We start from the raw sequence: 15501 nt of genomic DNA on the forward strand, positions 1-15501 counted from the left end.
TAACTCAGTTCAGTCTAATCGGGCTAAGAAACAGACAGGGCTCTGGGTAGGAGTCGAACTGGAGCAAAAACTTCTGCTGCCTGCAAGGGCATTTGTCATGAGCTTCTTCTTTAAGGGGTAAGACTCAGAGGGGTCTTTTCTTTAGCAAAGAATTGAGCTTCCTGCGTTGGCAGTGTGGTCTCACTGCTTCTGCTGAGGACCAAATGTTTCCTCAGGATTTTCTTCTTTAAGTCACAGCTTTAAAAGCGTTTGTGAAAATGTACGTGTTGATCGTGTCTAAACGGCTCCTTAAACCATTACCAACATTAACTGGTTCAATTCGCCTACCAGATAAACTACCAGGAAACAGGGGCTTTAGAAAACGGAACACAGGATACTGGAACACAGAAAACTGGAACAAACCTGACAATTATTGAGTGCTTTGCTATGTAAGAACTCTGCTAAGCAGTTGACACACTTTATCTCATTTCAGACTCGCAGCACCACAACCTTAGGTTGTGGGCGCCACGTAACAGTTCCAGTGAGCAAAGTGAATAATTAACAGAGACAGTAAACAGCTTGTGGAGGATGGCACAAGCTAGGAAGCAGGAAATTCACCCTCAAATCATCTGAGTCTATCTGCCATCTATATCTGTGTGAATACTATCTCTATGCTAATGACTCCCAAGGACATAATCTCTGACCCAGGCGCACCTCTCCTGACTGTCAGACTTCAGATTTCTTTCTGTCTTTCTTTTTTTTTTTTTTTGAGGAAGATTAGCTCTGAGCTAACATCTGCCTCCAACCCTCCTCTTTTTGCTGAGGAAGACTGGCCCTGAGCTAACATCCATGCCCATCTTTCCCTAGTTTCTATCTGGGACGCCTACCACAGCATGGTTTGCCAAGCGGTGCCATGTCCGCACCCGGGATCCAAACCAGTGAACCCCGAGAGGAACGTGCGCACTTAACCACTGCGCCACCGGGCAGACCCAGACTCCAGGTTTCTTAAAAAAAAAAAAAAAAATCCTCTAGGACTCCCCATTCAACATTCACACATCCAGTAGCTTTCTCAAATTCAACTTGTTCAAATTGAACTCTTATCCTACTCCCCCATACAAAACAGAAAATCTCTAATATCCATAATGGTCCCTGTTTTAGCTAATGGCAACTTCATCCTTCCAGTTATTCAAGTCCAAAGTCCCAGAACCATCTTTGACTCCTCCTTTTTTCTCAGACCACACATCTGAACCATCAGGAAATCCTGTTGGTTTATCTTCAAAGTACATCCAGAATCTGACCACTCTGTACCGCCTCCTCTAGTATGATCCAGTGTCTTCTCTCTCACCCAGATTTCTTTTTTTTTTTTTTCTTGAGGATGATTAACCCTGAGCTAACTGCTGGCAATCCTCCTCTTTTCGCTGAGGAAGATTGGCCCTGAGCTAACATCCGTGCCCATCTTCCTCTACTTTATATGTGGGACACCTGCCACAGCATGGTGTGCTAAGCGGTGCCATGTCCGCACCCGGGATCCAAACCGGCGAACCCCGGGCCCCCGAAGAGGAATGTGCGCACTTAACCACTGCGCCACCGGGCCGGCCCCCCAGGTTTCTGTAATTCCCTCCTACCTGGACTCCCAGCTTCTCTTCTGACAACCCTATAATTTATTCTTAACCTAGAGCCAGACTGATCCTGACCTTTTTTCCTTTCACTATTTTATTGTAAAAAATACAAAGATACAAAAAAACACCCAAATACTCAGCTTCATGAATTACTGTAAGATGTACACCCTGTAACCATCACCCAGGTCCAGAAACGGAATGTTCCCAGTCACCCCAGGACCCCTCCATGTGCCCCATCCCAGTCACAGCCCCTCTGTGCCCCCAACGGTAGACATTATCCTGCCTTTGTAGCACTCACTTCCTTGTGTTTCTTTATGGCTTTAACATCCACAGGGGCATCCCCAGGCAATACCGTTTAGACTTGCCTACTTTTTAAAACTTGATACATCTTTTAAGTCTCTTTTAATCTGCAGGATCCCTTCCATGCTTTTCTTTTCTTTACAGTTTTTCTGTTGAAGAACCTGGGCCGTGACCTGCTACTCCCCCAGCAGTCTGGGTTTTGCCTACTGAACACTCACAGTGCATTTCAACATGTTCCTCTGTCCTCTGTGTGTCCTGCACATTGAGAGCTGGACCAGAGTCTGATCAGACTCCGGTTTGATCCCTTTGGCAAACTGTGGTATGTTCTTTCAACAGGAGGCACATAGAGTCTGGCCTTCATTCTATTTTTTTAATTGTATTTAATAAACTTTACTTTTTAGCTTTCACTTTCTTTTGTGTGTGTGTGTGGGGAAGATTGGCCCTGAGCTAGCATCTGTTGCCAATCTTCCTCTTTTTGCTTGAGGAAGATTGTTGCTGAGCTAACATCCGTGCCAATCTTCCTCTATTTTATGTGGGATGCTGCCACAGCACGTCTTAAAGAGCTGTGCTGTGTCAGCCCCAGGGATCTGAACCTGTGAACCCCAGGCCGCTGAAGCAAGTGAGTGAACTTAATCACTACACCACCGGGCCAACCTCCACCCTTTTTTGATGTTAGCAACTATTGCTGCTCAATGCCTAGATCCATTAATCCATTAGAGTTTGTAAAATTGGCATATTCTAATTGTATGATTTTGCTTTCATTTCAGTTTTACGAAGAGATGTTTCTTCGATTATTATTACAGATGATACAGGAACATTAGCACAAGTGCTTGGTTCTTCCCATTTCTATCCTCAGTTTTCAGATAATAAATTGGTTTCTCTCATCCTCAAAAAGTGACCAATTTTGGGGGCCGGCCCAGTGGTGTAGTGGTTGAGTTCACGCACTCTACTTCAGTGGCCCAGCGTTGGTGGGTTCAGATCCTGGGTGTGGACCTACACACTGCCCATCAAGGTATGCTGTCACAGTGTGCTGCATGCAAAGTAGAGGAAGATTGGCACAGACGTTAGCTCAGGGACAATCTTCCTCAAGCAAAAAGAGGAAGATTGGTAATAGATGTTAGTTCAGGGCAATCTTCCTCACCAAAAAAAAAAAAAAAAGTGACCAGTTTTTATTATATGCATATGTGCATGTATAATTTTAAACTCATAGATTTACACATGCCCACGCATAATGAGTTTCAACTCTTTGCAATTTTTACCCTTATTGAAGCTCAAAAACCTGCTACTTGTCAGAATTGCCAAGCGAGATCATTAAAATGAAAAGATGTTCATGGCCCTTCAGTTTTTCTCTTAGATTTATGACTTCTTTTTTTCATTTATTTGTCCACCAATAATTATCCAAGTTGAGGAGCCTCCTCAAGAAGAAAATGCTTTCCTTCATCCCAGGTTCGGCCAGCGAGAGCCTCTTCAAGCTGAGTTCTTTTGCCATGACCCCAGTGGTCTGTGCTGAGATGAATAGTCTCCCCCCCAAAATTTGTGTTTCCCCAGAACCTGTGAATGTGACCTTATTTGGAAATAGGGTCTTTGCAGATGTAATCAAATTAAGATGAGGTGGTATTAGATTAGGGTGGGCCCTAAATCCAATATGACTGTCATGAGAAGAGGGACATTTGAACACAGACGCACAGTGATAATGTCATGAGACCACAAAGGCAGAGACTGGAGTGCTCCATCTACCAGCCAAGGATTGTCAGCAGTGACCAGAAGGTAGAGAAAGGCCTGACACAGATTCTCCCCAGAGCTTCCAGAAAGAGCTAATCTTACTGACACCTTCGCTTCAGACCACTAGCCTCCAGGCTGAGAGACTATAAATTTCTGTCGTTGTCACCATCCCAGTTGGTGGAACCTTGTTGCAGCAGCCTTGGAGACTAATACATAGTCTTCGATAACTTTTTCATTGTCTGGTGTGAAAAGATGTCCTAGGCTCATCTTGGAACACTTTTGTGGCCCAGAACGGGAGTGTTTCTGAACCATTTAGCAGACAGAACTAGGGGAGAAATATACATATTTGAAGATAAAATTCTTATGAACTCATAGTGATGTTTCTAATTCAAATGCAGGACTGACATGTCCAACTCAAATTCTGAGAATACTATTTCTCAAGGACCCAGGGAAAATAGAACTAGAATATCCCACAGTACTCATTCGCTTTATTCTGCGTTATAAATACAGCAGTCACAGAATGACAATACCAGTAATACCACCACCAATTATAATTATCGAAAATAGTTTTAAAACTTTTGCTTACGCCATCTCTATTCTCTTCCTTTTTATTTTTTAATGATTGTACTAAATTTACATTGTCAGAGCACGTAGCTATTAAATATACTATGCTCTATGAGTTTTAACTCTCATTTAATCTAATTCTACAAGTAACTATAAATTTAATACTCACCAATAGTCCCTATGCTGATTATTCTCAAGTCATTTGGGTTATCTGAAGCACGTTTTTAGAAAATTCCTCAAAAAGGGCTCATGGGAACAATATTCCTTGAGTTCTTGCATGTTGATAAATTTGTCAGGGCCCTTTCTACTTTAAGGTAAGTGTTGCTGGATTTAAAGTCTTTAGTTCGAGGACCAGCCCGGTGGTGCAGCAGTTAAGTGCGCATGTTTCATCTCAGCAGCCCAGGGTTCCCCAGTTCGGATCCTGGGTGCACACATGGCACCACTTGGCAAGCCATGCTGTGGCAAATGTCCCACATAAAACAGAAGAAGATGGGCATGGATGTGAGCTCAGGGCCACTCTTCCTCAGCAAAAAGAGGAGGATTGGTGGCAGATGTTAGCTCAGGGCTAATCTTCCTCAAAAAATATATATATATGTATATAAAGTCTTTAGTTCGCATTTTCTTTTCTTGACTATCTTCAACATGTTACTCCAGTTGTTTCTGGCATAAAGCATTGTGATCAAGAAGTCTGATAATAAACTTTCTTTTCCTTATAACCAACATGGTTTTTTACCGAGATGCCCACAGAATTTTTTTGTTTGCTGTCTTTGTAGTCTAAGAATTTTACTAATATGTGTTTACTCTTGAGTACGCTACATGCTCTTTCAATACATAGTTCCAAATCTTTTTCTTTCTTTCTTCTGCAATTTAGAAAAGTTTTCTTGAGTTGTAATGCTTAATATTCGTCTTATTTCCTTGTGTTGGTTTTCTTCCTCAGGACTCCCTTTCTCTTTATGTTGTATCTTTTTGCCAGTCTGAAATACTTGTCACATTCTCTCAAATCCTTATCTTGATTAATTTTTGATGTTTAAAATTTTCTGCCTTTTTTCTTTCTATTTCTGTTAAGGTGCTATTTGTTGTGTGTATTTGCTTTTACGTTCCCTCTAATTTGAGATTTACTTTGACGTTTTTCCTTTCACTTCTAATTATTTCTCGGGTTTTGTCACCTCATTTCTGAGCTTATCTAATTCTGATTTATGTTCCTCTAATTCTGATTTAAGACTTTTTTTAGCGTCTTTTATTTCATTTTTTAAAAATATATTACAGTGTTGATCTTTTTTTTTTAGCATATCTTTCTGGCATGATTTCATGATCTGTAGAAATGTTATTCTTATCATTATTCTGCTTTTTGTTATAACAATTTTATATGGATTTAAATTGGATACTTTTCTGTTGCCCATTTTTAGGTCAATTATATTTTCCAGAACTGTTAGAAGAAGCCTTGATTCAGGTAGCTTTTCTAATTCTACAGAGCTTCTTCCTCTGTTGTTTTTTGTGTAATATTAAAAACAAAACAAACCCTGGTAGCTTGCTGTCCGAGGTTCCCGGGTTCTGTTCTCCTCCACCACGTTGCTGTGGAGCTTCTCTTTCTACGTCAGCCTTGTGCTATTTCGTTCCGTTTTGAATCCACTCCCAGCAGCTTCTCAAGGAGGACTATATCTAAGAAGGGAGGGTGGAATGGTCACCTTCAAAAGTTCAGAGAGGGGCCGGCCCGGTAGCGCAGTTGTTAAGTTCGCATGTTCCACTTCAGTGGCCTGGGGTTTGCCAGTTCAGATCCCGGGTGCGGACATGGCACCACTTAGCAAAAGCCATACTGTGGTAGGCATCCCACATATAAAGTAGAGGAAGATGGGCATGGATGTTAGCTCAGGGCCAGGCTTCCTCAGCAAAAAGAGGAGGATTGGTGGCAGATGTTAGCTCAGGGCTAATCTTCCTCAAAAAAAAAAAAAAAAGTTCAGAGGGACTAGTGTGCTCCAGCTCCATGGGCCTTACCCACCAGTGATATGCTCTTCTCAAATTAACGTCCTGCACCTCCCGGTGAATAACTGTTGCCCATGTTGTGGTTCTCCTGTCCTCAGGTCCATCAAATGCCGTGTTCCTTCCCTCTGCAGAGCTGCTGAACCAGCCCGGTCTTGTGGTTTTCAGTGATTTCCTTCCACTTCTTTTTTGGAGCTTAAGAGGATACCTCATCACCTAGTTTTTAGCTAAATGTTGTCCAAGGGTTTTTCGTTTTCATTCTAATTTCTCTGTCTGCTGTTATGTGGGGATTCAGAAATATCCAAAGACTATGCTGCCACTGCTGCTGCTGTCTTTCCAGAGTGATCCTTTGGAAACATGCCAGATCATGCTGCTACCGAAACCGAAGTGGGTTCCCTCCTGGTGAGTTAAATCAGACTCTCCACCAGAAGTAGTTGTCTCACAAAGTAAAGTATATTTGCAGCAAATAGGAAACCATGCAGAATCCTTTCCAGAGTCATGGCGTCCCCCAGCAAAGGGAAGCAGGGACCTTTTATTTCAGATGGGGGATGAATATTCAAAAGGGAGAGGTAGGTATTTGCTCACACAGGCTCAGTTGGAAAACATGCTTCCGTATACACTGCAGGTTATAGCAATGAGGCCTGAGCTCCTGTGAAGAGATCTTGGCATTAAAAATAAGGCCAAGGTCATAGGCATAGCTCTGTGGTGAGGCTTGGTCTGGTTCAGGGTTCTTGGTGATTGCATCTCCTTAACATAACAAGAGGAAAAAGAACAATTTGGAGAAACAATTAAAATATCCAAACCCGCCCTTGAGTTCCTCCGGGGAACTAGTTGGTGACAATGCCACTTCTCAAAATTCCTGAAATGCCTTCCCATTTCACCAAAAGTAAAAGCCGAAGTCCTCACAATGGCTTCCAAGGCGCCTTAGGATGAGCTCCTCCTCCACACTCATCACGTCTCTGAACCCTTCTGCTACTCTCCCTGCTTCTCCGGCTGGTTCAGCTGCACTGGCTTGCTTGCTGTTCCCTGGACGTGCCAGACATCTTCCCACGTTTGTGCCTTTGCTCTAGCAGTTCCCTTGGCCTTGATCACTCTGCCCTCAGGTGTGATCCAAGCTGACAACCTCCTTCAAGTCTTTGAAGTCTCCTCCATGGCATCTAGCCTGACCGCCTGTCTAATACTGCAACCACCCCACCAGCACGCCATCTTCTTTACTCCGCTCTACTCTTTCTTGCTTCCATACCATTAACATCTTCTAACTTTTGTGGGGGGTCTGGTCTTGGCCACCCCAAGATATGTCTCTTTGGCATGATGATTATTTGGGGCTCGTTACTTTGCAGACAGGAAAGCAACTGAAAAGTATAATTTACTTACCCTTTGTAAGAGACATTTCCAGTGTAAAGGAACTCTCCATCTGTAAAGATATCTCCCTCTCTACCAGGAAGAAGGGGAGATGACCTTGTCTCTAGAAACTCTTAATCAATGGGGAAGGCAAGGACTTAAGTCTGCATTTGTTTATTGTGCTTGTCTGGTAACCTCCTGTAACTGACTTCCCTCCCCCTCCCAACGTTGGCATTTCTTTAAGGATTAAGCATCTTTCCTTAGGCTAGGAACTGATTGCTGCGCTCACCTGTGACCACCCAGCTTGAGACAATAGACTTGCCTCCTGCTATGCCCTCTGAGATAGCGGACCACTACCTGCTGTGTCCATCAAGCGCTGTGCCGACACGGCAATCTTGTGACTATTGTGGGAGGGACATTTCAATCATATGTGAAACACCCTGTTTGGGGGTATATAACCACTCCTTGCACCCCACTTCTTCGGTGCCCTTTCTTCCTTCGGGAAGAAAGGCCCCGGGCCATGGTCCTTATAAAGCTTTGTTTAATTTTCTCTTGCTATTCTGTCTCATGTGAATTTAATTCGTTCTCCGGCCAGACGAACCCACTTTGGATAGAGGAAATGTCTTCCTCCCCTACGCCTTAAACATTCTATGTACTTATTATGCTTATTATTTATTATCTATCTTCCCCTTGCTAGAATACAAAATCAATGAAAGCAAAAATGTTCAGGGCCGGCCCAGTGGCTCAGCAGTTAAGTTCACACATTCTGCTTCAGCAGCCCAGGTTCACCGGTTTGGATCCCGGGTGCAGACCTACACACCACACTGTGGCAGGCGTCCCACATATAAAGTAGAGGAAGATGGGCACGGATGTTAGCTCAGGGTCAGTCTCCTCAGCAAAAAGAGGAGGATTGGCAGCAGACGTTAGCTCAGGGCTAATCTTCCTCAAGAAAAAAAAAAAAGAATGTTCAGTCTGTTCTCTTATGTATATCAAGTGCCCAGAACAATGTGTGACAGATGTAGCTACTTGATAAATGCATGAATGAATAAATAAATAAACAGCCAAGGATGTGCTTTGCTCTGAGCCAGCCACTGGGGAGCTCCTTTGATGCCAGGTCACCACCTCCAAAACCCTCCTGCCCTGGCCCTTCTGGATGCCCTGGACACAAGCCTTTTGTCTGAGTGAGTATAGAGCACGGCCAGGCAGTTTGTCGCTGAGGCTTGCAGAGACTCAGAAGATAAACAGTACCAGAAACATTGTTTCTAGGACTTCTGAGTTCAGCCCAAGATGGAAGTAGCACCCCACCCATGTGCCATCCAGCATTTCAGCACCTCTCCTCCTCCTCCCACTGGAAGAGCAAAGAGGAGCTGGGAGCCCTGAAAACAGAGAGACAACTCTAGGCCTTGAGAAAGGGCTCAAAGGTAGAGAAGAAGAAGAGAATGCGTGACAACCTCCCTGCCCCTGGGCGCCAGCCCAGCCCCAGCTGCGTGCTGGGCTGTTCCCAAAGCCTGTAACCTGAGTCCTTGCGTCCTTGCCCCTTCGGGTGGAATTCGTGAGTATTATTTACTTGGTGTTCTCAGCTTAATCTCAGGGAACAGACATCACATTGTCTGTCATCTAGCTGTTCCAGCATAACTAACGAAGTCAGGATCAACAAGCATCGGGCTCACGGTCTTCCCTTCTAAGCCAACCTATTCGGTCTCAGGCAAGCAGGCTCCCCTCTCTCCTTCCCCCAGGACAAGGAAGCCTAAGGGGAGGCCATTGAACAGGGAAGCCCTGCAGCAAACGGTCTCCTCAACTCTGATTAGTCTTGGAAAATGCTCCCTGGGCTCAGATGCCTGAAGGGTCATTGTCCAATCAGGAAGTTGCAAGCCTATTGCCAGGCCAAGAAAATAGGGAAAAGGTCAAAACTGAGGACTTTTCCAGCCTAAGCTGAGAGACTCAGCTCTTTCCTTCAGTTCCTTTTTATTCTAGTGGAAACTGCAAACACAGCAACCAAGATTAGTTCCCATGCTCTCTCCACATTACCACGGGAAGGATTGTGTCAGTGCCTCCCGCAACCATTCACTGCCCTTCCTCCAGGGCAGTACAAGCAGCGAGTTTTGATGTGCTTTCTTCTCTTCTTTTTTTCCCCTCCTCGTTCCCAGCTGGTGGAAAGAATATTTCTTGGCCAGTAAATATGAGTGGGCTTCACTTCCATTCAGTAAGAGGGAGCCAAGAATCCTCAAATCACGGGAACCTGAAACTCAGATCATCTTGCAAGGTTTCTAGATTGCCACTGAACTTGGACCAAATAGCCAGTGGTCCCCATCACCTCCACCAGCCTCCAAGGTCCCCAACCCAGCTGAGAAGGGGACTCCCATGCACCAGACATGGTGCATATGATGTCTTATTTATTCCATGTAAGCCCCTTGAGATAAATACCATTGTGCCCACTATAAACATGAGGAAACTGAGTTCAGTGAGGTTGAGTGGCTTATCAAGGTCATACAGCTTGGAAGAGGCCTCATCAACTTTCAGTGCCGTATGAAGTTTTCCAGCTATCCTGTACTGATGTGTTCTCTGTGTTCAAGGATATCAGAGACATTCCCTTCTGGGTTTCTGAAGTGTTACGGAAAGAGGAATTCCTAAAGCGGGAGACTGTCTCCTGGTTTCCCCACGAGAGTTCTGATATCCCAGTTTAATTATTAATTTTGCTCTCTTCTCAGAATTGTCTTAGTTTGGACAATGAGTTACATAGTCACCCTATCCAAGATAGACCAGGAGCAAAGGAGTGGAAAAAGCTACAAAAACAATTGCACAAGAGGTCGCTGAGCACTAGCCATGAAAAAGGCCTCGTTAGGGCTGCGATGTTCTCAGGGTCCACCCCACCAAGCTTCTCCTGCTGGCTTTGCCTCAGATGCTCCCTTCAAAACTGCTTGTACCTCTTCTTGCACAATGCCAGAGCTATGACCCACAGGATAGGAGGAAATGAGGTTAGAACATGCCAGAGGACTCTTAGCACTCCAGATGACCCTTCCAGGGGATGCCTACCTTACTGCAAACAAACTAATCCTCCAGGCAGGAGACCCATGTCCTTCCAATCCTAGCAGGTAAAGGAGTCTCTCTCGTGGGGGAGAAATTTAGAGACCACCGAGGTTTTGAATGTCCTGTTAGGGAAGAAAATGAGAATGTCTTTGACTAAAACTTTTACTCCACATTAGAGCTTCCCCAGAGATTCTTGTCTATCACATAGTGGAATGACATAGTGAAAAAAGCAGAACGGTAGTTAGTCTCCCCTTATCCATGGTTTTGCTTTCGAGGTTTCAGTTACCTGCAGTCAACTGTGGTCCAAAAATATTAAATGGAAAACTCCAGAAATAAACAATTCAGAAGTTTTAAATTGCACACCATTCTGAGTAGCCTATGAAACCTCGCGCCATCCTGCTCTATCCCATCCTGGACATGAGTCATCCCTTTGTCCCCCGGGATCCACGCTGTAAAAGCTACCTGCCCCTTAGTCACTCAGTGGCCGTCTCAGTTATCAGATCAGCTGTGGCAAAATTGCAGTGCTTGTGTTCAAGTGACCCTTATTTTACTTGATAATGGCAACAAAGTGCAAAAGTAGTGAAGCTGGCAATTCGGCTATGCCAAAGAGAAGCCGTCAAGTGCCTCCTTTAAGTGAAAAGGTGAAAGTTCTTGTCTTAGTAAGGAAAGAAAACAATCATACGCTGAGGTTGCTAAGATCTACAGTAACTTTTATTACAGTAAATTGTTGTAATTGTTCTATTTTATTATTGGTTATTGCTGTTAATCTCTTACTGTGCCTAATTTATAAATTAAACTTTATTATAGGCATGTATGTATAGGAAAAAGCATAGCGTATGTAGGGTTCGGTACTATCTGAGATTCCAGGCACCCAGTGGGGTCTCGGAAGACAGCTTCATGGATAAGGGGGGGACTGCTGTATTTAGAAATCAAAGATCTAAGTTTTTATTGTAGCTTGCCCACTTAGTTGGTTGAACTTGAGTAAGTTTCTCAACCTCTCTGAGCTTCTGCTTTCTAACTCATCTGAAAAATGGATATAAGAATGCCTATTTTGGGGCCGGCCCCATGGCTGAGTGATTAAGTTCACACACTCAGCTTAGGCAGCCCAGGGTTTCACTGGTTTGGATCCTGGGTGCGGACATGGCACCACTCATCAAGCCATGCTGAGGCAGCATCCCACATGCCACAACTAGACGGACCCACAAATAAAAATATATAACAATGTACTGGGGGGCTTTGGGGAGAAAAAGTAAAAATAAAATCTTTAAAAAAAAAGAAATTATAATAAAAATAAATAAAGAAAGAATGATGAGATTATGTGCAAAATGTCTGGCACATATGAGGAATTTATTGATGATTATGATAAAGTTATCTTTCACTGAATGCAACGCAGCAATGCCGATCTCTGGGCACAGAAGGAATATTCCAAAGGTAAAAACTCCAAGAGGAATAAACAATAAATACTTCTCAAGCAGTCAGAAGGTTTGAGAGGAAAGGGTTAAATTATTTAACCAATTCAAACTAAACTGAGGTTAATTTAGCAACTAGTATGTGCCACATAAGATTACAGATACTGGAAATCACAGGGATACATATAACTGAGTTCATGCCCTTAAGTGCTCACAGCCAAATGGAGGGGCCAGGTTAATCCCCACTTTACCATGATGCCAGGCAGAGTTTTAAAAGACTGTTGCAGGGGCTGGCCCCATGGTTAAGTTCGCACGCTCTGCTTCAGTGGCCCAGGGTTTCGCTGGTTCAGATCCTGGGTGTGGACATGGCACCACTCATCAAGCCATGCTGAGGCGGCATCCCACATGCCACAACTAGAGGGACCCACAAGTAAAAATATACAACTACATACCAGGGGGCTTTGGGAGAAAAAGGAAAAATAAAATCTTTTTTTTAAAAAAAAAAGACTATTGGAGCAGAGAGGATGGCAGACTGGTTTTGCTCAGCAGATGCAGGAACCTCACAGGAGAGTAGGCAAGTGAACTTATCGTTGATGCCTAGGCAGGATTCCTAGGCATCTGACAGCAGGCTCATCTTCTAGGTTGGGAAGATTCAGTTCCATTCTTCACTCTGCAAAGAAGCCAAGTTGTTTTTCAGAAAGGAGGATAAAGAAGACTCCTTACTCCTCTTCCACTTTCTCATCTGAAGTCAGGGGCCAATTCTAAAATTGAATTCACGCTCTAAGAACCACCAAGACTGAAACAGAACTTTTGATGCAGAAATTAATCAAGACTTGGATACAAATTTAAGTCACATACAAAACTGTTTTGACTTCATAGAGTTCACTTGGAGACATTCAATGGAAAGCAAGGCATTAAATCACAAAATAAATACACAAAATATGACTTATCAGAGAGATAAACAGTACTTGAGAAATGTCACTGCTAAGAAGCATCAGCCAAGGTCACTGGCCAGAAAGAGCAATTCACAAATTCCTTCATTAGCCTTCTGCTTCTACTTCTATTCTCAAACCTTGTTTAAACTAGTAGGTTGGAGCTTCTTGGTTAAATAAACAAGCAGTTGACTCTGCAATGGAAAACAGAGCAGAAGCACAATTCAGTCTAATTGTTCTTCTTGTTGGATATTAGCTAGTAGACCAGGAGGTGTTTCCATGTCTGCTACTTGCCATCTTGTCCATTTTTCCTCCTTTTGCTGTAAGTCTGAAGCCATAGTTCTCCAGGTGGGGAGATTGCTCCCCAGGGGACATTTGGCAATGTCTGGAGACATTTTTGACTGTCGAAATGGATGTAGGGGAGGGGAGTGCTACTGGCATCTGGTGGGTAGAGACCAGGGATGCTGCTAAACATCCTACAATGCACAGGACAGCCCCCTCAAAGTGAAAAATTATCCAGCCCAATACGTCAATAGTGCTGAGATTGAGAAACTCTGGACGAGTTTGGGTAAGTTGAGAAAGGCCTTGCAAAGAAAAGAAAAGGGTAAGGTACAGGAAAGCCATAGTCTTCTTAATCATGAAAATGTGAGAAGAGTGTCGATAGAGGCAGGTACTTAAAATCAGAGCTCCTACAGCATTTCGAGAAGAACAAAATGCAAGGGGCTGTCCTGGCTTCCCAGATTGTAGCCTCTGCGGTCACTGCTCAGGTCCTGTGGGGACTGGATTTTAGGAACTCCAAACTGAAACCATCATCTGATAAAGGATTTCCTTTTATGATGGGTGAATTTATTTATATGACATTTTTAAAGAGTAGAAAAAGTTATAGCACCTATGTATATGTATCCATATCTGTATTTATAGCTATATCTATATATACACACATATATAGCAATTCCCTTTTATTAAAAAAATTTTACCATGGAAACAACTAAAATATCCATCAACGGTGGACTGCTAAAATAAATTAGGGTACATATCTTTGCATCAGAGTATCTGTGTATCCATTAAAAATAATAATGAAAAATGTAAATGGAATTATGATATGCTGTCAGGGATTTGCTTTAAAATTCTATAAGAAAAATTGTAAAAGTAGAATAGATTTAAAGAGTGGCAAATTATCAATAATTGCTGAAGCTGGGTGGAGGTTATATGAGAGGTTAAATTTTCTATATACTAAGTTTTAAATTTTCCATAATGGAAAAAGTCTAAAGGAATCATTGGGAAGCACTCTGTGTTCACACATGGAAATATCTTCAAGATACAACGTGAATGGAAAGAAGTAAGGAACGGGGTTGGGTGGGGTGCAGAGTAGGGAAACGTAAAAATTTATTTTTATGTATGTAGGTACTTAAATAAAGAAATTATGGAATGATACCCAAGAAATTAATTAAAGAGATGACCTGAGGGCATGCGTAGAGGAGTTAGGAGCTGAGAGGATGAGGGATGAGGGTGGGCGTGAGACTTTTCAATGGGTACCTTTTTGTACTTCTGAATATTTGAGCCATGTGAAGGTATGACATATTCAAAAACTTAAATAGTACCAAATGAGTTCATCAGATAGAAACTAATCTGTCCTGAAAAACTGGGGACATATTGTTGCCTTACTTACATTTCAGCCTTGAAAAGAACTCATACTACTTTCACAAAGATTATCTCATTTATCTTCACAAAAACCCTGAAAAATTAAAAACGGGCCTGGGGCGGGGGGGGGCGGGGAAGGAGCAGGAATTTCAGTCTGATACAGGCGGGCACATCATGTGAACCAGGAATGAGGTTTGTTCTCCCTCGAACTGAGGGCGGATTAGAGCAGAGCGCAGCAGTAGAGAGAGAGCGTCAGACTCAGCGGAAAGAGTTTTCTAACATGGAACACAGTCCAAGGGGGCCTCGGAATGTAGCAAATTCTCTGTGTAATCTCCATACAAAATCTTGGTGGAACACACAATTTAACGAGCATTTGTGGAGCTTAGACTGTGCTAGGCCCAAAGGTAGACCTGAGATAAAGATGGAAAAAACCACACTCTTTGATACAGCTATCTCTGTGGGAAAGGAGAGGGTATCTTGGCAATATCTTTAAAGGTTTAAAATGCTTGCATCCTGAAACCCAGAAATTTCTTTTTATGGTATCTACATGTGCAAAAGAGGCATGTTTATAAGGATAATCTTTGCATCATTGATTTGCGATAGCCTAAATTGAAAATGGCCTGTGTGTCAATGAATAGGAGATTGGCTAAATAAACTATGGTATCATATATACATATTAGGAAATGCCAGGAAGCAGTTTGTAAAAGAAAATAGAAGCTTGGGAAAGCTACATCTAATAAAAGAATAGATTACCAAGACATATGGTTGAATTGAAATGCGGACATGGGATTGCTTCACAAGCCATGTATGGCAGGCATCCCACATATAGAGGAAGATGGGCACAGATGTGAGCTCAGGGCCAGTATTCCTCAGCAAAAAGGGTAGGGTTGGCGGCAGATGTTAACTCAGAGCTAATCTTCCTCAAAAAAACAAAAAACAAAAAACTTCATATTTTCCATGGGTATACATATGCATATGAAATGTATAGAA

This window comes from Equus przewalskii, chromosome 23 (genome assembly GCF_037783145.1).
Source record: "Equus przewalskii isolate Varuska chromosome 23, EquPr2, whole genome shotgun sequence".
Classification (NCBI taxonomy): Eukaryota; Metazoa; Chordata; class Mammalia; order Perissodactyla; family Equidae; genus Equus; species Equus przewalskii.